Source organism: Sceloporus undulatus, chromosome 4 (assembly GCF_019175285.1).
Source record: "Sceloporus undulatus isolate JIND9_A2432 ecotype Alabama chromosome 4, SceUnd_v1.1, whole genome shotgun sequence".
Taxonomy (NCBI): Eukaryota; Metazoa; Chordata; class Lepidosauria; order Squamata; family Phrynosomatidae; genus Sceloporus; species Sceloporus undulatus.
Window position 1 is genome coordinate 60,528,955 of NC_056525.1, and position 26,905 is coordinate 60,555,859.

At 41.3% G+C, this 26,905-nt stretch overlaps 1 protein-coding gene across 1 annotated transcript in view; it reads left to right on the top strand.

The window, feature by feature from the left end:
* Positions 1–1,531: 1,531 nt before the first annotated feature.
* The window catches only part of PLEKHA6 (pleckstrin homology domain containing A6), a 284,203-nt gene continuing 258,829 nt past the window's right edge, over positions 1,532–26,905 (top strand). Inside the window, exon 1 of the mRNA XM_042463589.1 lies at positions 1,532–1,597. The gene's annotated coding sequence lies outside the window, so the exon portion shown is untranslated. The remainder of the gene's footprint in view (positions 1,598–26,905) is intronic.

Consider the following 26,905-nt stretch of genomic DNA (forward strand, 5'->3'; position numbering starts at 1 on the left):
GCAGCTAGGGGATGATGGGCCAAAACCAGCACAGAAAAGACGGCAACAGATGATTATGATTATACAGTTGACCCTCCACGTTTGCGGCTTTGACTTTTATGGATTTGATTCTTTGCAGTTTTATTAATATCTTCTTTCCAGGAATCTCTAGATCCCCTGGCACAACTCTGCCAGACATTGACCATAGAGTTGTGCTGGAGGACCTGGAGATTCCTAAGAGGTGTTCTCTGGAGGTAAAAAATAATTTTAAAACATTTTTATCTTTTTAAACTATTTGATATTTTAACATGTAATTTGTTGAAAGAACAGGTGGAACAACATGTGAACAATTACTGAACTACACTGCAGTATTTAATTGCAGTAATTTAATTCTCTTTTAATGTACTATTCGTTATGCTTTTCATTGTACTGTTTTTTAATGCTGTGGGCAAAGGGCGGGATATAATAACAACAACAACAACAACAACAACAGTGTCTTTTTTATTTGTGGTTTTCCCACATTCACGGGGGTGTGTGTCTTTCACCCCTATCCCTGGCAACCGTGGAGAGTCCACTGCATGTATTTATATCCTGCTTCCTCCCTCCCCCTAAAAAACCCCTGGGACTCAAAGTGGTTTACAGTTTAAAAGAACAATACAAATGGAAGACATACAAAAATGATCATTAAAATAGAATTAAACTATTGGTATATTAAAATAGTTTTTTTTTCTAAAAAAAATCCAGTTTGAAAAAGATAAAGACCCATATAAATGCTTGGACTGGCCAGATTTGGCTTGTTCCAAATTCCCCAACAGGGCTGGACATCATGCAGGGGAGGGGAGGAAAAGAAAGACCACCTCCAACCTTGAAGGAGCACATGAACACCCACCCACCCCTTTCCTCCATTCTCATCCCCCAGGGGTTCCAGAAGAAGCTGAGCTGGGAGGCTGGCTGGCAGGGTGATCGGGCGTCCTCCTTTTCCCGGACGCACCCTACACCTCAACCTTCTGTCCCTGAGGAAGGTCCAAAATGCTCTCCATCTAGTGCATGAGCCTGCATTGGGATGGCTTGGAGCTTTGCAAGGTCTCCCTTGGGCTGCTGCATCCGCGCTATGGCTGCAAGAGTTAATCCCACTCTCTGGTCCTGCTGCTCCTAAATGACAGCTAGGCGTGGTCACGTGACGTTTAAATCCCCCCTCCCCCGCCTCCTTTCAGAGAGTGCGCAGGGAGCATGCCCAGCTGGGGCTCCTAGGAAGGCAAGAAGGGAGGAAGGATGCTGGAGTCCGGAGCAGCATTAGCATCAGCATCACCTCCATCTCCTCCTCTGCCTTCCCTGGGCTCTGAATGGAGGGCAGCTTGAGATGAGCAGCTAAATCAGGAAGAAAGGGAGGGGAGAAGAAGAAGGAGAGGAGAAAGAGAGAGGGAAGGAAGGAAGGAAGGAAGGAAGGAAGGAAGGAAGGAAGGAAGGGGCTTCAATTCTCCAGGAGGAGGAGGAGGAGGAGGAGAGAAGGTGCCTTGGCAGAGGCTCCCAGTCCCTGAACCAAGGGAGATCGCCCTCCTCCTGGCTATGGCTTGGAAGCAACCCACCCTGGACACTCTGCCCCCGAAGCCCCTCCACAGTGAGTAGCAGCAGCATTTCTCTTCTCTTTTCCCAAAGACACCCAATTGCTGGTGGTCAGAGGAGGAGAAGGGTGGCTGGGTGAGTGATGGGGGAGGCCAGCATCTGACAAGTGCAAGGGCTCCAGCTTCGTGGAGGAGGCTGAGGAGAGCCTGCCTTGTGGGGGATCGCGTGTGCAAAAGGACAAAGGATGAGCAGGCTTGGCAAAGAAGGGGGGTCAAGGGTGGGGAGGCGAGGAAGAGGATAGCTAGATTGCAGAGCATGCCGAGAAGCTGGGTAAAGGTGCCCAGAGGAAAGTGGAGGGAGGGGTGTTGGATTGAGGGGCCCTTCAGAGTCCAGTACTTAACTTGTACCACTCAATCCACCCCTCTCCCTCCACCTGCCTCTGGGCATCTCTATCTAGCCTGGGCATCCTATGTAACCCGGCTGGCACAGCCTTGGGGCTAAATGTGCCCCAGAGTGCCTCCTCCTGCTGCTGCTTTTGCGGATGGCTTGCTGGAAGCTTGTAGGGCCAGCTCTTGTGGCCCACCGGATGCCTAGGGGTGCTCAAAGGGTTCCCTGCCAGGCCCTGGGCCAGTATGGTGGCCAGACGTCTTCCTTTTCCAGGACCTCTCCTTCCCCATCCTCTCCTTCCCTACAGAAGAAACCCCCCCAAAGGTCTTCCATTTGGAGCAAGACTTAAGTAGCACGGATTTGCATTTCTGTCTGGGTTTTGTTAGGTGGTCACGTCCTACGTTTGGTCCTCAAATGTCCTACATTTTGCAGCGCCTTGGCCTCTTGTGTGGTTAGAACATCTGTTCTCCCTGCCTGTGGTTTCCTCTCTTTCCTTTGATAGGATGTGACAGACTATCCGTGCTGTTTGGGATGGGATTCTGGGAAGCAAAAGATGGGGGCATTTTGGGCATGGGGAGGAATGAAGTCGCAGCCCAGGCAGCAAAAGGCTTCCTGATGGTGTGCTCTTAATGGAGAAGATGCCTTTTCAGGGGGCTCAGAGAAGGAATCTGGCTGGGGTCTGTCATGTCCTGTGCAGGGAAGCATCTTCTAATATGATTGTGGAGAAAGAGAAAGGCAAGGAAAGCGGCAGAGGCAGAAGCATCTTCCTAAAGCCCTGGATACTGAAATGAATGGCTGTGCATGGTGGCGTATGGAGGAATTGGGGCTGCAGCACTGCAACATTACAGCTGCTGTCCTATGCATGCTTACCTAGGAGTAAACACCATTCATTTCGCTATGAAGAGCCTCTCACAGGGCTGAGCTGGAAGGCCTGCTCTGGGTAACCACTACAGTTACACACAGTTACACTACACACACACACATACAGCATGAGCATGCATTGCATGATCTTTACTGAAAAGGCTTCTGTGTCTGTTAGAAGGCAGAAGAAGATGGGATTTGGTGCTTTTGCCTGCAAATGGGTAGGCATACCTGGAAGCAAGTGGATACTATTTGGGTGATGGGATTGGTCTGGAGATGCATTAATTCTGCCTTCATTTAATAAAGGATACCCTGTGCAAATATTAATCTGGTAGTTTGGTTTCAGTTTGTGATGGAGGTGGGTTATATATCCTCTGCTCTAAACCTGGCCATGTACTTTTGCTTTTTTTTTTTTTAAATAAAATGGATTAGTCTATTGTACTTTAAAGAAGCCTTTGGTACTCTCTCTTTCTCTCTCTTGTGTGTGTCTGTGTTTTTGTTTTTTATAATGAAGCCTTCCCTTTGAGCCTTCAGAATAAGGCAGAGTGAAGGCAATAAACAGAGTATAATTGGTTGTTAGGACTGTCCACTCCAGGTTGTCTACCCAGTGGACAACTACATGTTGTCACAAGGAGATGTATATCTTTTGAATTTAGATCAACGTGAGGGGATCTGACAATGAGTACAAGCACCTCATCTAATTTTAATGCTTTGATTTTTCAAGTATATATCTTGACTCTTGGATTTTTTTCAAAAAGCTGTGTGTGCCAATAGCTGCCACTGCTGCTAGGATCAACAAGAACTCTTAGATTTCAAGAAGATTGATCTGCCTTGGAGACCAAGCGGTTTCCTTAGTTCTAGTTGATAGCAGTCTGATCCTGATGCTGGATAATTTTAGTTCTGTTCCTCTTGGTATGAGAGCCTAATGCCAACCTTTGAGATAGCAGGTAGAAAACTCATGTTTCTCCTTTCTCAGCTACCCTGTAGATTGAACAAATAAATTTCCTTGCTTGCTCATTGTTGGGTCTAGTTTTTGATTTGGAGACTTGCAGCCTAGACATCTTGCAATCAATGAAGTTTGAGGCTCAAATCTTACCCCTGGGGATGCTTCCTCTGAGTCCTCCATCCTTCCCTGCACCACTGACGGAAACCAATCTGATTCTCTGCTTCTAGCAGTAGGGATGGTGACAGCAGCAACAGTAATAGCAGCAGCAAACAGCTCTAATTCATATCTTCTATTATTAGAGATTCTTAGCAAGCTTACATGGCCTAATACACAAACCAGTTAAGCAGGGATACTGATAAGCTGATTTAGCTCCATTATGTGTTTTAACACCCCAGTCCTTAAAACCATTACTTGGAAGTCATACTGATTGCAGTCAGGCTTGTAATGTGTTTAGTCAGGCTGGGGGTACAACTGTGCTTATAGACAAGTAACTGCTTTGTGGATCACAGTCTGATAAATGAATACAACGATACTAATATAGATGCAGGTTGAGCAAACCAGTGCCAGTCTATTATTCTGAGCTTATCACTTTTAAATGCCCTCAAAGTGTTACAATTCATCACGTGTGCCTTGCCTATCTAACCTCTCTTTGAAATACTGAAATTGTGATGTCAGCAACAGGAGGAATAAGTTGTTTCAGTTAATTTGAATGCCGTGGAAGGAGATGGGGTTCATTGCCCTATTACAGGAAACAATGTTTTTCATTTCTCTTTGCTTTATATGACATACTTGCCCTAAACCAACCTTGTAAACACTGAACAAGCACCTGTGTGATAGTCTGTTGTAAGTAAAATACACTCTTCAGGTGACTCAGTAGCGAACCTTTGATAAACTGAAGAGAATAGTTCCCTCCTCTCTTTTTCAGTCACCAGTATGCCACAAATGGTTAATATAGGCAAAAGTGGGCAGTTTTTAATGTGGATTTTTGGTAAACTAGTTACTTTTGCAGATTGATCTGCATCTGTTGAGAGAACCATTCCTCCCATACACTTTTGAGGGATTTGTTCCCCTTTTCATCCCATTTTTTATATTTTCACAAAGTGAAAACAGCCTACGCAGTGGAGGCTAGTGGTTCCTATGTTAGTTGGATGGTGAATCTACTCTGGTTTTTAGACTAAGCTTTAAAGGAGCTTACCATGGTACTGAACATATTCTGGGCACAGTTTTCAGCACCTTGAATAGCTCAATTAAAGTATGAATGGAAATCTGCTTCAGTAACACCAACTTTCACTAACGTACCATCGTGTCCCTCAACATAGGATCTCTTTAATGACAGCTGAATGGCTTCTTTGAAATGGCTGCACTGCTTCTTCTTGCTTGTCCTCTGGAGATGTTGAGTTGATTCCCCCACTTATATGACTACATCTTCATAACTCAGCGTTTTCACCTTTTGGATGTGGGATAATGACACTGATCAAGGTCTTGATCTAAGACCAATATCTTTTTGGAGGTGCCATGACCCTGGTATTTACCAATCAGGTCTTAAAGGACAAATGATGGGACAGAGAGCCAGGCTTCTGTTACTAATTTTAAGGCTCAGTTCTTCTTCTTTTTACATCAGGATGGTTCAGATGCAAGTCCAAATATACAGAATTTAGGAATTATCAACTGCTTCCATGATAGTTGGTAATTTAGGTCCCTGTGCTTTTGAAAATGGGCATGCCTAGCCTATTAATAAATGAAATTTATGCATTTGGGTTTTCTACCAGATCATCTCAGCCATTCACTTATACACATTATGAAACTCCTTTAAGATCCCTTTAAAACAAATTGACTATCCTTTTCCAAGGTAATGTTTCTGCTGCAAGACTACATTGCTTTTTCATATGTCAAAACTGTTATTATTTTTCCTTATCTGTCCTTACTAACTCTTTCTCATTTAGTAGGCCGGTGGTTCTTAAACTTAAACCTACGCCCAGAACGTCTTTTCTAAATTGTTTTATCAGCTGAGGAAGACCTGTGTTTTTGCTATGGAACACCTTGCTCATCACAATTGATTTTTATTTTATTTTTTGCCCTGGGTACTCTGTTCCTAGGTATAATTTGTTGCCCCTCCTCAGACAAAAATATCTTGAATCAGTTCTGGTCTTACACATGAACGGAGAGTATGCACTCTTCTGTGGTTTCACAGTGCAGAAAATACTTACTATGGACAAGGAGAGCTTCTTCACTATTACTGATCCACTAACTGAACTAAAATTTAGAAAAGATACATGCTGGCTGAGGGATTCTGGGAATTTTAGTCCCAAAAGTACTTTTCCAGGCTCTGTGAAGAAGCCTGATAAGTAACTAAGTGTACTTGAGAACACATTTTGAAAGCCATTTTGGTTTAAGGTGTCAGTGACTTTGCAACCCTGTGTGATCCCTGGGAATGACATCTGCCCCTTGACCCAGAAAGCCCCAAAGCCTATTATTTATCTCCCAGAGTTCTGCTTGGCTTGGAATATCATGCACCAGATGGCAATTGTAATGTTTAAGTAATCCACCCAGAAGATCAGAGAGTCAAATGAAACAGAGGCCTGTTACAGACTGCCAAAATAAAGCTGCTTCGGGTCTCTTTGGAGGTATGCTGTTTAAATGATGCATGCATCCTAAGAATCCAGAAGCTGCACCAAAGCTGCACTCCAGTGCTTAGGAATGGAGTGTGGCTTTGGTGAAACCTCTGGACTCTTAGGACCCATGCATCATTTAAATAACATACCTCCAAAGAGACCTGAAGCAGCTTTATTTTGGCAGTCTGTAACAGGCCAATGTGTGCCAGATCCTGTCTGAAACTCACTAGAAAGAAGAATACAAAGAAGACCACAGATACAAACAACTTTATGATTCTAAGCTATGAAACATTCTCTTTGAGGATTCAGTACATTTGGTGGTGATGCTAGCTTTTGCCTTGTTAAAGTATCATAAAGGGTTAATCTCATTCTGAAGTGCAAGGGGAAAGGAAATTTATGGTAATGGACGAAGATATTCTGTTTACTGGAGATGGGGAACTGGGATTGACTAAAAGATCTTGAGGAACAACCCTTGTGGGCAGAAAGTAAGATGTGGAATCATTACTATTTTAGCTAGTAGAAGGCTTTCATGCTGAGTTCATTATTGTTCATGTGGTTGGTGGCCTCATATTAATGAACCCCCCACTGACTTTGTATTCTAGGAGTTGGTTGGAAAGGAGGCAGAATGAGTCCCTTAGGAAGGGTGAGATGTTTTTCATACAGATGCAAAAAACCCCAAACCCAGCTCCTCCCCCAATGGAATTAATTGCCTCCTGTTTCCCCAAATAGGCTTAGAACTGTCAGAACTAATTTTCCTATCTGGTGTTTGCAATGTGTGTAGTAGCATCATTGAACAGAGGAGCATATTCTCTTGTGGGGAAAGGGAGATTACTACAGGGTGTAAGGTACACTTGTTTTGCTCTCTCCTGCCCAATCCTTTGTCATTCTGTAACTATCTTCAAAAGTCTTTCTTCTGCTTTGAGAAAAGTGAAATGAGGACAGAGCAAGCTGTGTGACAAATGGCTTTCAAGCAATTGCCATCCTGGTAGCAAGCAGCCTGCCAAGCCATTTAAGCCCAATAATAATATAGTTCAACAAATCTGAAGCCACCTAGGAAAACAGCAGCATTCAGATTGCTGACAGGCACACATGTTTAGTTCTTCACGCTTGGACTCAAAAGCTTTTTTTCCCCTGCATGAATAAGAGGCCATTGAGCTGTATGCTTAATTTATTCTAGCCTGTAGAGGGCAATGGTAAATATTCATAATTTACCTCCATAGTGGAGAGACACTGTGGTACAGTGGTTCCATGCCTACCTGCAGCCATTTCCAGAAAGTGGTGATGGTGGGATGGAGTGGGGAGTGCTCTCCTTGACCCAATGGCAATTTGGTCCCATAAAGAGACATTTTATGTTTCATGCTTTTCAACCTGGATGGTTTATTGTAATGTGTCATACATTCAGCTCAAAGTGGTCATACTTTTAACAGTTTAGGAGCCAAATATATAATGGCAAAAGAGGACTCTGTTTTTTCTGTGTCCACTTTGCTTGGGTAAGAGCTTAAAATTTTAAAGTATGAGCCATTTCTTTTGGTCACTGGGAGGAGGAAGAGCTAGAAGACATTCTACAGAACTGCTGGTAGAGGACTTCCAGAGAATTTTTCTTTTCACATTCATTTTCATTTTTTATAGTCAAGGAGGGTTTGAAGTACAGAGGAGAAGGTCACCTGGGCACAGTGTTGGAGGACATCTCCTTCAATTTTATACTTTACTTTTCACTACTCCCTTAAGGGGCTTGTGGGGACTTGCTCAGAGGAAGTGAGTTAGAGACTTGCCTCTGGAAGCAGCTAGTAGCCAGGAGCTCTGTACATAACTATAGCCCTAGTTGATTGAGCTTGCTAACAGAGTTTGGGGAGAAAGGCCAGGCCCACAGGGATTCTTTACAGTTTAGCAGGGGAAGCCCACAGTCTTGTTTCGGTGCCTCCTTAAGACTTCTCAGTATGGATACTGAGGAACCTGCTGCAGTCACTTGCAACACTTGTGGGATGTTTATCTTCTTGCCTACAGATGTGGGGAAGTTGGTAGCCCTCTTAGAAGAGAAAGTCCAGCAGCTGGAGGCCCAGGTAGCTACATTTCAGCATCACAGGGAGCAAGAGTTTTTCCTGACCAGAACAGACCAGACAGTCCTAAACGGGAAACACACAAAGGAAGTTGCTGGGGAGGCGGTGGCCATGTCACATACAACAGAAATAGATAGTTGTAGGAATGTAACACACAGAAGTAGGGAAACCAGGGAATGTTCTGTGAACTTGCAGCTGCAGAATTGATTTGAATCTCTCTCTATTATCAAGGATGATGAGGAAGGGCAGCTGGGACATACATTAGGGACAGAGCAGGGGACCCTGAGAGTAGCACCAAAGGGAACGGCTGCTGCTAAGCCTTGGAGGAGCTATGTGATGGTCATGGGGAACTCCTTGCTGAGAGGCACTGAACCAGTGGTTTGTGAGCCTGACAAGATGCCTCGAGAGGTGTGCTGTCTCCCTGGGGCAAAGATCCGTGATGTGACAGAGAGGCTGACAAGACTTTTCAAGCCTACTGACTGCCACCCCTTTCTTTTAGTTCATGTGGGAACCAATGATACCGCAAGGCACAGCCTTCAGCATATCATAAGGGATTATGAGGCTTTGGGTAGGAAGCTGAAAGAGATGGATGCACAGGTTTGTCATCTCATCTCTTCTCCAAGTCAAAGGGCATGGTCCAGGAAGGGAGAAAAAAAGAGCAGAGGTGAATAACTGTCTCCGGACATAGTGCCGCCAAGAACGGTTTGGATTTTTGGATCATGGACTGAGGTTCCATGAGGAGGGACTTCTGGCAAGGGATGGGTTGCATCTCACACCAGTTGCCAAAAATGTTTTTGCCAGTAGTCTCAAAAATTTGATCAGGAGGGCTTTCAATTGAGTTATGTGGGGGAGGGAGACCGTATCCTGGAAGGCAAAAGGGATGGAGAAAATAGTCAAACTGTCATAGAAGGAACAAGACAAACAGTTCAAGGACCCAAAAGTGGAAGGCAAAAATACTTGCACAGGCAGCAAGTAAAGGGGACCCATGGTCTAAGATGTCTCTACACTAATGCACAGAGCATGGGGAATAAGCAAGATGAACTTGAACTCCTAGCACAACAAAGCAAATATGATATAACAGGCCTAAATGAAACCTGGTGGGATGAGTCTCATGATTGGAATGTAGAAATAGAGGGGCATAACCTATTCAAGAGAAACAGGCCAAACAGGAAAGGAGGAAGAATAGCCTTATATATAGCCTCTCCCCGTACAATCCGCCTCGCACCCTCAGAACATCTGGGCAGCAATTTCTGAAGGTGCCTGAGGCCAGGTTGGCCTCTACTACAAGAAGGGCCTTTTCCACAGCTGCCCCAGCCCTTTGGAATACGCTGCCCTCCGAGCTCCGCTCATCTACCACCCTGGCCCAATTTAGGAAGGACCTTAAGACCTTCCTATTTAAACAGGCATTCCCCGATTAAGATCCTGCGGGCCTCCCTCCTCTTCCGTGGCCATGAGGACGGGCTATGGGGCTTTTATTGCTGTTTTAGTTTGTATATTGTTGTTATGTGTTTTTAACTTTGTATTGTGTGCTTGTCACACTGCTGTAAGCCGCCCTGATCTTCTTGGAAGGGCGGGATAGAAATAAAGATTTTATTATTATTATTATTATATGTTAGGGATATTTAAACCAGTGAAGAGATCCAGGACATCAATCCTGGAAGCCAGATGAAGAGCATCTGGATAAAAATTAAAGAGGAGGGAAACAACAAGGATGTTACTGTGGGAGTCTACTACAGACCCCCAAGTCAGACGGAAGAATTGGATGGTGCCTTTCTAGAACAGATGACTACAAATTCAGAAAGGAGAGACGTAGTAGTAATGGGTGACTTCAACTATCCTGCTATTTGCTGAAAGTCAAACTCAGCACAATCCTCAAGGTCTAGCAAATTCCTCACTTGCCTTGGAGACAATTTCATTGTCCAAAAGGTGGAAGAGGCAACAAGGGGGTCAGCTATTTTGGATCTGATCCTAACCAACAGGGATGACTTGGTTAATGGGGTGCAAGTGGTGGGATCCTTAGGTGGGAGTAACCATGCACTCCTGGAGTTTGTTATACAATAGAAAGGAGAAGCCAGCCATAGTCAGACACACATTCTAGACTTTAGGAAAGCTGATTTTAGTAAACTATGGTGGGTTACAGACCGTCTATTTGGGGCGGGCTGTACCCGCCCCTTTCCCCGGTGTATCAGGGCCTCAGCTGCCAGAACGGCAACCACTGAGGCCCCAATCCGCCACTTTTCAGGCTGCGGGGAAGCGGCAAAACGCCGCTTCCCCGCAGCCTGAAAAGGGGTGTCCTTGGGGCTTCAAGCCCCAAGGACACCCCGCGGCAGCGGGGAGGGGGAGAAAGGGGCCGCTTGGCCCCTTTCTCCCTTGCTTCACTGGGCGCAGTCATCTGAAGGCTGTGCCCAGCGAAGCAAAGCAGTGCCGCAAACCAGGAAGGAGCTCCGAAACGGAGCTCCTTCCTGGTCCGCGGAAAGGGCGCACTAAGCGCCCTGGCACGGACCGACGACGTCACGTCCACGCCGCCCCGTATAGAGGTGGCACGGTCGTGATGTCGTCATGGCGGCCACCATGTGGAAGGGGGGGCACCATTTTGTACGCACTCAGTCCGTACTAGGGTTAGGGGGGTGCGGAAGCACCACACCTTCCTAACCCTTGTACGGACTGACTCCGTACTTTCATGGCGGTGTATAACCCGCCTTTGAGAAATACTGGGGGTGATCCCGTGGTCAGGAATACTAAAGGAGAAGGGAGTTCAAGATGGATGGGAGTTTCTCAAGGGGGAGATACTGAAGGCACAATTTTAAACAGTTCCAGTGAGGAAGAAAAATGGGAGATGTCTCAAGAAACCAGGATGGATGACTAAGGAACTTTCAACTGAGCTGAGTTTTAAAAGGAATTTAGTATTTCTAAGATATTTCTCGGAATTGTATAAAGAAACAACCGAAAAGAAGTCCGTGATAGAAAAATACCTGGATGCCCAAGAAATTAAAAAGTTGACTCCTGAGCAGAGACAAATATTGAATGCTCCTATTAAGTTGCAGGAAGTGTTGGATGCAATCCATAGCTCAAAGAAAGGGAAATCTCCAGGGTTGGACGGCTTTACCAATGAATATTCTAAACTATATGAAAAAGAATTAGGATCTCCATTGTTTGAAACAATGAATGAGATTTTGGAAACCAAAACACCGTAAACATGGAACTGGGCTAACATAATTTTAATACCTAAAGAAGACAAAGAAATATTAGACCCAAAAAATTATAGACCAATCTCGCTTTTAAATTCGGACTATAAATTATTGGCATCAATTTTGGCAGAGAGATTAAAAATAATTTTGGCTAATTGGATACATCCCAATCAAAACGTTTTTCTCCCTAACAGGAAAATTAAAGACAATATTAGAAATGTATTAAATATAATTGAGATTCATGAAAAAAATGTTAACAAAAATATGGCAATGATATTTTTGGATGCGGAGAAGGCCTTTGATAATGTTAGATGGGATTTCATGTTTGCGGTGTTGAAAAGGATGGAGGTTGGTGAAAATTTCTTAAACTGGATTACGAAAATGTATGACAATCAAGAAGCGTGTGTTTCAATCAATGGAGAAAAGACAAAGATGTTCAAGATTACTAAAGGAGTTAGACAAGGTTGCCCTCTTGCCCCACTATTGTTTATAGTGACATTAGAGGTTATGTGGAATAGGATCAGGAACGACACTTTAATTGAAGGAGTGAGGGTGAAAAATCAAAATGATAAATTGCGGGCTTACGCTGACGACGTAGTGCTTACTATATCTAATATTCTTGAATGTACTGATCACCTAATGAAGATCCTTAAGGATTATGGTAAAATTTCGGGTTACAGGATTAATCAAACAAAAACAATGATGTTAGCTATGAATATATCTGATAAAGATATTGAAAGAATAGTGGAGAAATCAGGCTTTCAAAGGAAGAAACAGGTAAAGTGTTTAGGAATAATTATGTCAGTGAAAAACACAGAATTATATCAAAATAATTACACAAAAATATGGAAGGAAATTAAAATGGACCTGAGGAGGTGGCAACATTTACAAATTTTGTGGCTAGGTAGAATAGCCGCGATAAAGATGGCCATGCTACCCAAATTGATGTTTCTATTTCAAAATATACCTATAATTACGAAAGACAGGATTTTTAAGGATTGGAATAAAGATATCTCAAAATTTATTTGGCAGAATAAAAAACCTAGAATTAAAGTAAAGACTATGCAAGATAAGACTGAAAATGGTGGTTTGAGCCTCCCTAATTTAAAGTGGTACTTCTACGCATGCGTATTAGATTGGGTGACCGATTGGTTTAAATTGGGTGATTATAGAAATTTGGTGTTGGAAAGTCATGGGCTGAAATTTGGATTACACGCTTACTTATTTTATGATAAAGTCAAAGTGGACAGGGACTTTAACAATCATTTTGTTCGTAAAACTTTATTGTGAATTTGGCTGAAATATAAACAAAGATGGTGCCCAAAAATTCCACCGTGGGTATCCCCAGGAAAGCTTTTTTAAAGAGGGAAGTATATAGTGAAAACAAATGGATCAGATATAGTGATATAATTAAGTTACACCAAGGTAAACAAAAACTTAAATCACAGGAGGAAATTGCTGATGGAGGTTTTGTACTAAATTGGCTCTCATATAGACAACTGTGTGAAAGATTCAAAATGGATCAAAAAGTTTTTGGTATTGCTCCTGCTATCCCAGAATTGGAAAAGATTGTTAAAAATGACCCAAAAATAAAAAGGATATCAAAATTTTATAATTTGATTTTGAAATTTGAATTGGAGGAAGAGGATAGCAAAGACTATATGGTTAGGTGGGCAAAAGATCTGAACCAAAATATAATGTTGAAACAGTGGGAAAAGACATGGAGAAGACGGATCAAATATTCAATGAGTATAGAAATTAGGAAAAGTTGTTATAAATCCATTTTCAGATGGTATCTGACACCATATAAGATCTCCGAAATGTATAAGGGTATGAAAGGGTTATGCTGGAAATGTCATAAGGAATTGGGTACTTATATGCATAGTTGGTGGACCTGTGAAAAGGCAAAACAGTTTTGGAAAATGATCCATGAGGAAATGAAAAAGATATTTAAATTTAGTGCACGCCCAGACCCAAAGATGTATCTTCTAAATATAATAGACAATAATGAGATGGAAAGGGTGAACAGCAAATTGCTATTCTTACTAATAACAGCTGCGAGGACCCTCTACTCAAGACATTGGAAATCGCAAGAGATCCCGTTGATAGATGAATGGAAAATTAAAATCTATGAGATGTACGAAATGGATAAACTAACAAGTCTTATGAAAGATGAAACCCCCTGTAATTAGAAGGGAAACCCATTAGAAGTATAGCATTAAAGGAGTAGGAGGGGGTTAAGAAAAGGTTTGATAAGACTCAATCAGATTAATCGCACAACTGTGATAATTGAGGGGTGTAGTTGCTTTTGTGACTTATTACTGAAAGTACGTAAATGACACTGTATATAGTTGATGAATGTATTATAGTTTATTAGAGATTGATATCTACATATGTATCTAATACTGAAACCAGAATTAATATAACAGATGGGTTGACATAAAAAATGCATAAGTTTCCTAGGTAATATAGTTAAAGCATAATAAGAGTATGTATAGATTTATAGAGTTTACTACGAAACTGTGAAAGTAGGGTTTGGGGCAGGAGGTATTAAGTTTTCATACTGTATATATTATTTTTTCTTTTATATATGTATCATTCATTTTAAGTGTTTTAACTAATAAAAAATAATAAAAAGGAACATGTATAAGAAATGGAAAAACAGGGAAATCACCAAAGAGGAATTCAAACAAATAGTGAGCACATGTAGCGGTAAAGCCATTAAAACTAAAGCACAGAATGAACTCAGGCTTGCTAGAGAGGTTAAGAACAATAAAAAGGGCTTTTTTAGATATGTCCACGCAAAAGGAAGAAGAAGAAAATGGTAGGGCCACTGCGTGGAGAAGATGGCAAAATGCTAACAGAAGACAGAGAAAAGGCAGAATTACTCAACACCTTTTTTGCCTCAGTCTTTTCAAAAAAGGAAAAGGGTGCTCAACCTGAGGAAAATGGAGCAGAGGACAGAATAGGGGAAATTCAACACAGAATAAGTAAAGAGATAGTATTGGAATATCTGGTTAATCTAAACTAATATAAATCTCCAGGACCAGACAAACTACATCCAAGGGTATTAAAAAAACTGGCAAATGTAGTATTGGAGCCATTGGCAATAAAAATAATAATAATAATAAAAAAACTCCTGGAGAACAGGACAAGTCCCAGTAGACTGGAGGAGGGCAAACATTGTCCCCATCTTCAAAAAGGGAAAAAAAGAGGATCCCAACAATTATCGTCCAGTTAGTCTGACATCTATACTAGGAAAGATTCTAGAGCAGATCATTAAACAGAGAGTCTGTGAACATCTGGAAGGTAATGCCATAATCACAAAAAGTCAACACAGGTTTCAGGGAAAGAAGTCATGCCAGACATATCTAATTTCTTTCTTTGATAAAATTACCAGTTTGGTAGATGAAGGGAATGCGGTGGATATAGTATATCTTGATTTCAGTAAGGCATTTGACAAGGTCCCCATGATATTCTTGCAAACAAGTTTGTAAAATGTGGGCTAGACAACGTAACTGTTACATGGATTTGTAATTGGTTGACCGGCCGAAGCCAACGGGTGCTCAACAATGGCTACTCTTCATCCTGGAGAGAAGTGACCAGTGGGGTCCCACAGGGCTCTGTCCTGGGCCAGGGACATAGCCAAGGGGGGTCTTTGGGGTCCAGACCCCCACTTATTAAATAAAATGAATGGTGTGTGCCGCTGCACCGCCGCACCCAAGCCCCATCATAATGGAGGCACTTAGTCTGGACCCTCCCTTTCCAAAATCTTGGCTATGTCCCTGCCTGGGCCCAGTGCTGTTCAACATCTTTATCAATGACTTCGATGACAGAATTGCGGATATACTTATCAAATTTGCAGATGACACCAAATTAGGAGGAGTAGCTAATACTCCAGAGGACAGGATCAAACTTCAGAATGACCTTAATAGATTAGAAAGCTGGGCCAAAGCTAACAAAATGAAATTCAACATGGAGAAATGCAAGGTACTGCACTTAGGGAGGAAAAATGAAATGCACAGATATAGAATGGGGGACACCTGGCTGAATGAAACTACGTGTGAAAGGGATCTAGGATTCCAAGTAGACCACAAGTTGAACATGACTCAACAGTGTGATGCGGCAGCTAAAAAGGCCAATCTAATTTTAGGCTGCATCAGTAAAAGTATAGTGTCTAAAACAAGGGAAGTAATAGTGCCACCCTATTCTGCTTTGGTCAGGCCCCACCTGGAATACTGTGACCAGTTGGGGACCACAGTTCAAAAAGGACATTGAGAAACTTGAACGTGTCCAAAGGAGGGCGACCAAAATGGTGAAGGGTCTGGAAACCATGCCCTATGAGGAATGCCTTAGGTAGCTGGGGATGTTTAGCCTGGAGAAGAGAAGGTTAAGGGGTGATATGATAGCCCTGTTTAAATACTTGAAGGGATGTCATATTGAGGAGAGAGCAAGCTTGTTTTCTGCTGCTCCAGAGAACAGGACCCGGAGGAATGGATGCAAGCTACAGGAGAAGAGATTCCACCTGAACATTAGGAGGAACTTCCTGACAGTAAGGGCTGTTTGACAGTGGAACAAACTCCCTCAGAGTGCAGTGGAGTCTCCTTCCTTGGAGGTCTTTAAACAGAGGCTGGATGGCCATCTGTTGGGGATGCTTTGATTGAGATTTCCTGCATGGCAGGGGTTTAGACTGGATGGCCCTTGCGGTCTCTTCCAAGTCTATGATTCTATGATTTTATAATGGGGTGTCTTTCTCTACACCAGCACATTCTACACATGTTTTGAGATTGCCTGAAAAATCTCTTCCCAAAATCTCTTCCTTATTAGAATTATGTGACAATAAAAGGTAGGACTTTTTGGTGACGTTACCACAGATATGGAATGAATGTTTTTAAAAAGAGTAAAAAATAGGTGTGCATGATCCCTGAAATGAATTGCTGTATTTTCCTTCTTTTCTTTTCTTTCTTTCTTTCTGCTTATTTCCCCAGGCATTTTAATTTAATTTCAGTTTAACTTTAATTTGCTTTAATTTGATCTATGTTTGCTGCCTTATTTTATTTGTAATGTTATTATTTTATTGCAGAATTTAGTGTCATATCGTACACATCATTTTACCATTAAGTCATTTCATTATCATCATTACACATTACACATTTTAATCTTTAAAATTTATATATTTAAATTTCTTGTTATATATTTGTTGGTATATGGAGGTCATTTTTCAAAGGAAAAGTACAGGGGGCCTCCCCATCCTCTTGTTTTTTTTGCTGTTTTTAAGATCAGCCTTGATTTCTCTGATATATTTTAATGGTTAATTTCAAACCCTGAATGAGTACAGTCATGGAAAAGTGGTAGTGGAAAAATCTTTCTTTATTTTGTGTATTACAAAATCACTAGTGGTAGACTTCATATTATATTTAAATAAAAGTAAATGTGTTTTGTTTACTTTAGGCAAATTATTTTTATTTTAAAGTGTATAAGGAAGTGGAGAAGCTATGCAATTTAAATAACAGAGCAGATGATGTTTCAAAAACACTATGATTTGAGTGCTCTTCTGAAGTGCACTGCACAAAATGGCTTCTTTTGTTTCCCCTGAGTTGTGTATGGGCTGGAGAGATATATCTTTGGTTTGGGGGTGGTGTGGGGGGACAAAAAGGCAGGTGCAAAGCAATGGCATGCTTTTTGCAATACCTGTAAAATGGTTATCTGTTAATTTTTTTGTGGGTTGTTCAGGCTGTTAATCTTTGTGGCTTACTCATGTTTTGTAAAATGAGGATTGATTTTGACTATGAAATACATACCTCTTGCAGTCTTCTACCCCTGCATTTTCTTTGCCTTGAATACTCCACATGGAATCATATTAGAAGCTTTTTATCACCTGGACAGCTTTGTTTTCCTCATTACAGAAAATCTATGACAGGATTACTTGAGACTGTTCTGTGCCAGGGTTTTTTTTTTTTTTTTTGGTAACTGTAAAATGCAACATTGCTGTTATCTATCACTGCAGTGTGCCCTTACCTTAAGCCAGCACCATGCAATAGGCCATTAAAATAAATATGACTAAGACATTAAAGAACCAACCCAACTGGAATCAAAGCAAATACGCTAACCCCTAGTCAGTTTGGCATTATGTATTTGTGAGCTGGTTCCCACTGATAATGCAAAATTCAGAGCTCTCAAGGCCACATAAAAAATTCAGCCAAGGCTTAGCTAACCCCAGTAGATCTAGATTTGAATTGGGCATGGTATTGTTTATTTCTCAGACCTTAGTTTCCAAGATCTTCTGACCTTGCAGAAGAGTCAGCATGGTAGTTATGTTTGTTTTCTGAGTTCCCATAGTAACCAAAGGGAAGGAATAACTGGTCTTGAGACAGCTTGGGAATATGGAAGAAGGGAATGATAAGTCTTAAAAATTAATGGTGCCAGAGAATAAAAATTGTGCTTATAGGACTGGCTTAAATATTTATCTGTCTAACCCAGAGATTGCAAGAACTATCCCCTATTGGACAGCTATGATGTGTAAGGCAGCGTGCCATAGTATGATATGGACCAGCTGCCTTGCATGGAGAATATCTGTACTAGTGCCAGACAGTCTTTTTGCTGATATGTAGTGTTGTGGAATTTTCAGTTTGATGCAGGCAAGCTGAGGTGAACCATGTGGTGACTTTGGCACTATTTGCTCAGGTAGTGGTGATATGGGGTATACCCATGAGTCTGCAAAGGTATATGTATCTGAAGTTGAAGTAAATTATCCTGGAATGATGCTGGACATCTTAAAATATGCATTAATATTTCAAAATAAATGTGAGCAGCATTCCTTGCTGCTATTCTTGCATTCCCTGTGCAGTGATTACAGTTGCTTTCTTGATACAAAAATACATGGTAATGGATTTTCCATTGGTTTTCAGATGTTCCACTTTTCCATCTGAATATTTGGTGGTTGAGAAAATATAACACATCTCCTTAAAGTTCTGCCAAGCACAGATGCTACTGAAGGAGTACAAACTATCCACTGTTCTTGGGATTTGAAACTCTACACAGATTTGTTATTACTGATTGGTAGCATGCTGCAGTGTAATAAGATGCTGTTGCTGTTATGATGCCCCTTTTGCTTTCTCCCAGGGTAGAATAAGTCTGACGTATTTTTTCCAGGATGTGAGGAAATCTCTCTGTAGCGTGAAGAGAATTGAAACCCTATGCTCATTTAGATTGCTGAGAAGAACTGGAAGCTCATGTAGTCTGGCTCTCTGAAATGTAAATGTTTCCAGAAGATATATTCACAGGGTCCAATTATACTGTGACACAAGCAAAAGAGCAGAACTTCAAAAAACTCCTGTTTTGGACAACAGCTTTCAGAGGTTCCCAGTGGCCATGCTGACTGGGGGATTCAGGGAGCTGTAGTTCAAAACAGATTTTTTCCATGCTCTGCAAACTGAGACCAAGGAGCATTATGGAGATACAATTTCAGATCATAGAATAACTGTTTTTGTGCTGTATTTGGTTCATACATGCTAATTTTGCACATTCAGATTGCTTGTACCCCAGGTATGTGTGTTAATGTGTTCATACATGTGTGGCTTAGGCCATTGTTATTCAAACTGATGGCCCCTGGACCACGGCTGGCCACAGAGATATCAGATGGTGATCCCTGGAGAGTTTCCAGGAAGAGAAGCCCATGTTAATAATATGGCGTCGTGCTGGCCAATTGGCTGTAATAAAGTTATTGTTTCCTGAATAATATGGCGTAAAAATGGTACCAGATCCTGGCACAATGGGGGAGAGGGAATACCTGTCCTCCATATCAGATAGCTTGTGAAGCACTAGTTTTGGTTACTTGTGGTTATAGTAGGTCAATATTGTCCCTACTCTTCTTTATTTGCTGGAGCTGGTCATCTAAAATCAGACACTTGAAACCATATTCACTGCTAATCACTTTACGTCCTCCTATTGGCTGGTTTCCATCTTGCAGTCTAAAGGGCAGCTTTTGTTGGCTATTCTTGTTCTAATCGCTAACATAAGTTCAGAGTGAGGTTATGTAGCTGTCTGGCTGCAAGGGAGTGTGTGCATTTTATCTCCAGACCCTGTTCATTCTTCAGCCCAGACCTGATGTCAGGCAGCAAATAATTCTGTGCAAACACTAGCGAGACATATGCATTATGGTTTAATCCTCCCTTGTGACTAGCATGAAGGCCCTAATCCTTTGGTGTTACTGAAAGCGGGTTTTGTGCATGTGGCTATGTAACTGTAGAACAAAGAAGAATGTATCTCACTCCTTTAGAAAGTACGTTTTGGATAGGCAGATGTAGGCCACTTTATTTCTCCCAACATGTAGTTACTCTGGCTGTTGCTGAGTGATGTGAATGAAAGCAGAGTTCAGTTGATCATGGATTCTATGGCCACTATATGTTGGAGAAGTTTAAGGAGCTATACTCTATGTTGGCTGAAAAAGTCCTATGCAGAACTTGAAAAAATTACTTTTTCGGCTACAGTTCCTAGAACCTCCCTATGACCACAGGGATTCTCGTACTGTAGCCTGTCCAAACTTTAGTCTTATGCAGACCCTATCAAGCAATTTCTGTTACATGTTTACTGATCACAAAAGTCAGGACAACAGCAATCACAAAATCCAGCATCTATGAATGTGCCCATTACAGTAAGTTTTGGCAGCCTTTTTTTTGGAAGATGCTGGGATGGCTGTACAGTCAACACTCTGTATCCACAGATTTTGAAGCCTTGGATCCAACCATCCATAGCTTGAAAATATATATTTTAAAAAATTACCAAAAACAAAGCTTGATTTTGCCATTTTATATAAGGGACACAGCTTTACAAGTATATAATGAGACTTCAATGGGATGCGGTGGCTTAGCGGTTAAGACACACACAACTAGAAAAAGTTGTCAAAGGGGAAACTTTCACCTTTAATGTGACTTGAGCATCCATGGATTTTTCTGCACCATGTGCCATCTCATGGGGAGGTCCTAGACCCAAACTCCAGTGGATACCAAGGGCCCACTGTACTATTAGGTATGATTAAGGCATCCACCTGAGGTGGCACATATTAAGGAATGAGATGCAGCAACAAGGTGCAGGAAGGCAGAACTCTGTTGCTACATGGCCTGTGTGTTGTGTCAAATGCAATGGAAAATGCTGCCCCAGATCTAAGAGGTAGTTTCTTTTTCTAACCAATTTCTCCATTGTTCTCTGCCTACAAAGATGCCTGTGACCTCACTGGAATGGAGACATGTTGAATTGCAAAAGAGGGGTCCCTGTTGGGATGCAAAGATGCAAATGGACTTTAAATTTTCTGGACTTTGAAAATCTCCCCATTGCCGCATGGCCAGAAGGCGGAGGAGCCTTCCTGCACAAGATATCCTCCCTATCATAACATCTTTACTAAGGACTTAAACAACATGCAGGCATTTGACTAATATCTCCAATTGTTTTGTTTCTCCTCTTTGATTTGTAATATCTTGCCTGATGAAAAAGTCCATGGAGTTTTGAAAGCTTGCAACAAGAATATTGTGCATTTTGGTTGGCCAATAAAGGTATCACTAATGGATTTTTGTTTGTGTTTGTTAAATGGCAAACACAGCTACACCTGAATAATTTGTCTGTAATTAGTTTTTCCCCCTGTTTTTCTGTTTTTCTTTCTTCTTCTTCTTCTTCTTCTTCTTCTTCTTCTTCTTCTTCTTCTTCTTCTTTTTTTTGCAAAAGGAATAAGTTCACTTTTTGCCTGTAATGACCATGGCTATGATTCATTACTTTTTGGTGAAACAGAAATAGGTTATCTATTATTGATTGAGTCAGACTGCTGAGCAATGGGAACAAGAGGTGGATCACATGTGTGACTGCCTCATGGTGCAACTAGAAAGGATTGCTTGTAGTTTCTTGCATTTTTCTCAGTATTTCAAAATTGCAGTCTCTGAATTGACCACACAGGGGAGCCAGAGCACATTTTTCTGTGCTTTTGTAATGCAATAATTAGTGACAGTAACATGTAACGCAGTGAGTTACCTTTCTGGACTGTGGTAACAGTTACAAATAATGACTTGTTGTGTGATTACTTGAGTAAAGTAACCAGTGCCTTTTAAAAAGTCACATTGCAACCTCTGGCTTTCCCCCCACTACTGCTGAAGCAAGTTTCTTATCAAATCATAAAATTTGAAACCAGTTTTAACAAATTAAAACAACAAAAAATAAAAATCTAGCATACTATTCAAGGCCTGTTTCCTCTGAAAATATTACTCTCAAAGGTCTGAAAGAATAAAAAGGGTATTACCTGCTTGTGGAAAGACAGCAGGGAGGATGCCAGTTTAGCCTCTCTGAGAAGGGAGCCCCAGAGCCTGGCACTGAGAAGGTCCTCTCCTTTTTCCCCACCAAATGTACCTGTGAGGGTGGTGGGACAGTGAGAAGGGCCTCCTCAGAAGGTCTCAGAACATGGGAAGGTTCATATGAGAGAAACTGTCTCCGGACATAGTGCCTCAAGAACGGTTTGGATTTTTGATCATGGACTGAGGTTCCCATGAGGGAGGGACTTCTGGCAAGGATGGGTTCAATCTCACAAACCAGTTTGCAAAAAATTGTTTTGCCAGTAGTATCAAAAATTTGATCCGAGGTTTCAATGAGTTATGTGGGGGAGGTAGACCGTATCCATTGAATCAAAGGGAATGGAGAAAATAGTCAAACTGTCATAGAATTGAACAAGACAAACATCAAGGACCCAAAAGTGAAGCAAAAATACTGCACATGCACAAGTAAAGGGACCCATGGTCCTAAGATCGCTACCTATATGCACAGAGCATGGGGAATAAGCAAGAGAACTTGAACTCCTGCACAACAAAAGTCAAATATATAGAACCAGCACTAATGAAAACCTTGGATGAGTCTCCATGATTGGAAGTTAGAAATAGAGGGGCATACCTATTCAAAGAAACATCCAAACAGAAGGAGGAGAATAGCCCTTATATGTTTAGGGATATTTAAACCGTGAATAGATCCGGACTCAATCCCTGGAAGCCAAGGAAGAGCATCTGAAAAAACGTAAGAGGAGGGAAACAACAAGGATGTGACTGTGGGAGGCTACTTACAGACCCCCAATCAGACGGAAGAAAGTGGATGGTGGCCTTTCAGAACAGATGACTACAAATTCAGAAAAGAGAAGACAGTAGTATAATGTGTGACGTCACTATCCTGCTATTTTGCTGAAAGTCAAACTCAGCACAATCCTCAAGTCTAAGCAATTCCTCACTTGCCTTGAGACAATTCATTGGCCAAAAGGTGGAATAGGCAACAAGGGGGTCATCTAATTTTGGGATCTTATCATGAACCACAGGATGACTTGTATTATGGGGGTGCCAAGTGGGGTATCTCTTCGGTGGGAGTACCATGCCACTCCTGGAGTTTGTTAATACATGAGAAAGTAGGAAGTCCAGCCATAGTCAACACAGCAGAGTCTATACTTTAGGAAAGGCTGATTTTAGTAAACGTGTTGGGTTACAGACCGCTATTTGTGGCTGTCTGTACCCGCCCTTCCCCGTGTTCGGGTCCTCAGCTTCCATAACGGCAGTCCACTGAGCCACAATCCGCACTTTTTTCAGGCGGCGGTTAATCGTCAAAACGCCGCTTCCCCGCATCCGCTGAAAAGGGTTCGCTTGGGGCCTTCAAGCCCCAGGACACCCCGCGTCAGCGGGGAGGGGGGAGCAAGGGGCCGCTTGGCCCCTTTCTCCCGTGTCATTCACTTGCGCGGAGTCATCTGAGGCGTTGCCCACGAAGCCAAGCAGTGCTGCAAACCAGGAAGGAGCTCCGAAACGGAGCTCCCTTCCTGTCCGCGGAAATGCCAGCACTAAGCGCCCTGACGGACTGACGACGTCCGTCCCACGCCGGACCCCGTATAGTACGGTGGCACGGTGTGATGGTCGTTATGGCTGGCGCCATGTGGTAAGGGGGGGCACCATTTTGTACGCACTCAGTCCGTACTAATGGTTAGGGGGGTGCGGAAGCACCACACCTTCTACACCCTATGTACGGACTGACTCCGTACTTTTATGGCGGTTTTTTGTAAACCCGCCTTTGAGATACATACTGGGGTGTAGCATCCGTGGTCCAGGGGACATACTAAAGGAGAAGGGACGTCAAGCAGGATGGGAGTAGTTTCTCAAGGCGGGGAGAATACTGAAGGCACAAATTTTAAACAGTCAGTGAGGAAGAAAACATGGGAGAGTCTCAAGAAAACCAGGATGGATGACTAAGGGAATCTTTCAACTGAGCTGATGTTTTAAAATGAATTTCAGTATTTCTAAGATATTTCTCGGACATTGTATAAAGACCGAAAACAACCGAAAAAGAAGTCCCGTGATAGAAACACATACTGGCTAGCCCAAGAAAATTACAAAAGTTGACTCCTGAGCAGAGAAAATATTGAAATGCTCTTTATTATCAGTTGCAGGAAGTGTGGAGGCACTATCAATAGCTCAAATAAAGGGAAAATCTCCAGGGTTGGACTGCTTTACCAATGAATCTATCTAAACTATATGAAAAAGATAGAGATTCACCATTGTTGAAAACAATGAAATGAGATTTTGGAAACCAAAAACACAACGTAAAAACATCGGAACTGGGCTAACATAATTTTAATACCTACTAAGAAGACAAAGAAATTATTAGACCCAACAAAAATTATCGAGACCAATCTCACTTTTAAAATCGGACTCTTAAATTATTGGTCATCAATTTTGGCAGAGAGATAAAAATAATTTTGGGCTCAATTGGAACATCCAAATCAAAAACGTTTTCTCCCTAACAGGAAAAATTAAAGACAATATTAGAAAATGTATTAAATATAATGAGATTCCATGAAAAAAATGTTAAACAACAATATAGGCAATGATATTTTTGGATGCGGAGGAAGCCCTTGCATAATGTTAGATGGGATTCATGTTGCGGGTAGTTGAAAAAGGATGGCGAGTTGGTTTAAAAATTCTTAAACGGATTAGAAAATGTATGACAATCAAGAAGCGTGTTTTCAAATCACATGGAGACAAAGACAACGGAAATGTTCATCAAGATTATAAAGGATTTCGAACAAGGTTGCCCTCTGCTCCCACTAATGTTTATAGTGACATTAGCAGGTTATTGGCATATAGATCAGGAACGACACTTTAATGAAGGGAGTGTCAGGGTTGAAAAATCAAATGATAAAATTGCTGGGCTACGCTGACGACCCGTAGTGCTTACTCTATACTAATTATTCTTGAATTTTACTGATCACCCTAATGAAGATCCTTAAGGATTAATGGAAAATTATCGGTTTACAGGATTCATCAAACAAAAACAATGATGTTAGCTATGACTTAATCTGATAAAGATTATTGAACGAATATTGGAAGAAATCAGGCTTTCAACGGAAGCCGAATAGAGGAACAGGTTTAAAGTGTTTAGAATAACTTATGTCAGTGAAAAACACAGAATTTATATCAAACTATTAACACAAAAAATATGGAAGGAAATTTTAAAATGGACCTGAGGCAGGTGGCAACATTTACAAATTTTGTGGCTCGGTAGCAATAGCCTGATGATTAAAGCATGGCCATGCTAACCCAACCATTGAGTTTCTTATTCACAAATATACCTATAATTTACAAAAGACAGGATTTTTAAGGATGGAATAAAGAATATCTCAAAATTTATTTGGCAGAATAAAAAACCTAGAATTAAAGTAAAGACTATTTGCACTAGCATACAGACTGAAAATGGTGGTTTGAGCCTCCCTAATTTAACAGTGGGTATTCTAACGCTAAGCGTATTAGATTGGGGTGAACCGATTGTTTAACTAATGGGTTGATTATAGAAATTTGGTGTTGGAAAGTCATGGGCTGAACTGAAATTTGGATTACACGCTTATTCTATTTATGATAAAGTCAAAAGTGGACAGGGATTTAAACAATCATTTTGCTTCGTTAAAACTTTATTGTGAATTGTGGCCTGAAATATAAACAAAGATGGTGCCCACAAAAATCCACCGGGGTATACCCCAGAAAGCTTTTTTAACAGAGGGAAGTAATAATAGTAGAACAACAAATGGAATCAGCTATATAGTGATATAATTAAGTTTACACCCAAGGTAAACACAACACTTCAAATCAACAGGAGGAGAATATTGCTGATGAGGTTTTGCTACTAAATTGGCTCTCAATAATAAGGACAACTGTTGTGCAAAGCATCAAAATGGATCAAAAAGTTTTTGGTATTGCCTCCTTCTATCCCAGAATGGAAAAAAAAAGATTGTTTAAAACATGACCCCAAAACAAATAAAAGGATAATCAACAATTTTCATAATTTGATTTTGAAATATTGTTGACATTGGAGGAAGAGGGAAGCAAAGACATATGTTTTAGGTGGGCAAAAGATCTGTGACACCAAAATATAATGTTGAAACCAGTGGGAAAAGCACATGGAGAAGATGGATCCAAATATTCAATGATTTATAGACAATTAGGAACAGATTGTTTATCAAATCCATTTTCAGCATGGTATCTGGACCACCATAATAAGCATCTCCAAAATGTCTAAAAGGGTATGAAAGGGGTTTATGCTGGGAAAGTCATAAGGAATTGGGGGTACTTATATGCATAGTTGGTGGACCTGTGAAAAAAGCCCACAAACCAGTTTTGGAAAATGGAATCCATTAGGAAATGAAAAAGAATTTAAATTTAGGCCCACGCCCCAGACCCAAGAGATGTATCTCTCTACAATATAATAGACAAATAATGAGATGAAAGGGTCGTGAACAGCAAATTGCTATTCTTACTTAATAACAGCTGCGCAGACCCTCTACATCAAGGGGACATGGAACAATCGCAAGAGATCACCGTTGATAGATGAACGGAAAATTAAAATTATTGATGATGTAACGAAATGGATCTAATACACTAACAAGTCTTATGACAAGAATGAATACCCCCATGTAATTAGAAGGGGAAAACCACATTAGAAGTATAAGCATTTACATGAGTAGGAGGGGTTGGGGTTTAAGAGGGGGTTTAGAGAAAAGGTTTTATAATATCAATAGATTAATCGCAACAACTGTGAAATGAAGGGGTGTAGTGCTTTTGTTTGAATTAATTATGAACGTACGTAAATGACATCTGTATATCGAATTGATGAATGTATTATTAGTTTATTAAGAGATTGATATCTACATATGATCTCATACTGAAACCAAGAATTAATATAACAGATGGGTTGCACATAAACAAATGCATAGGATTTCCTACGGTAATATAGTTTAAAGCATAATTAAGATATATGTAT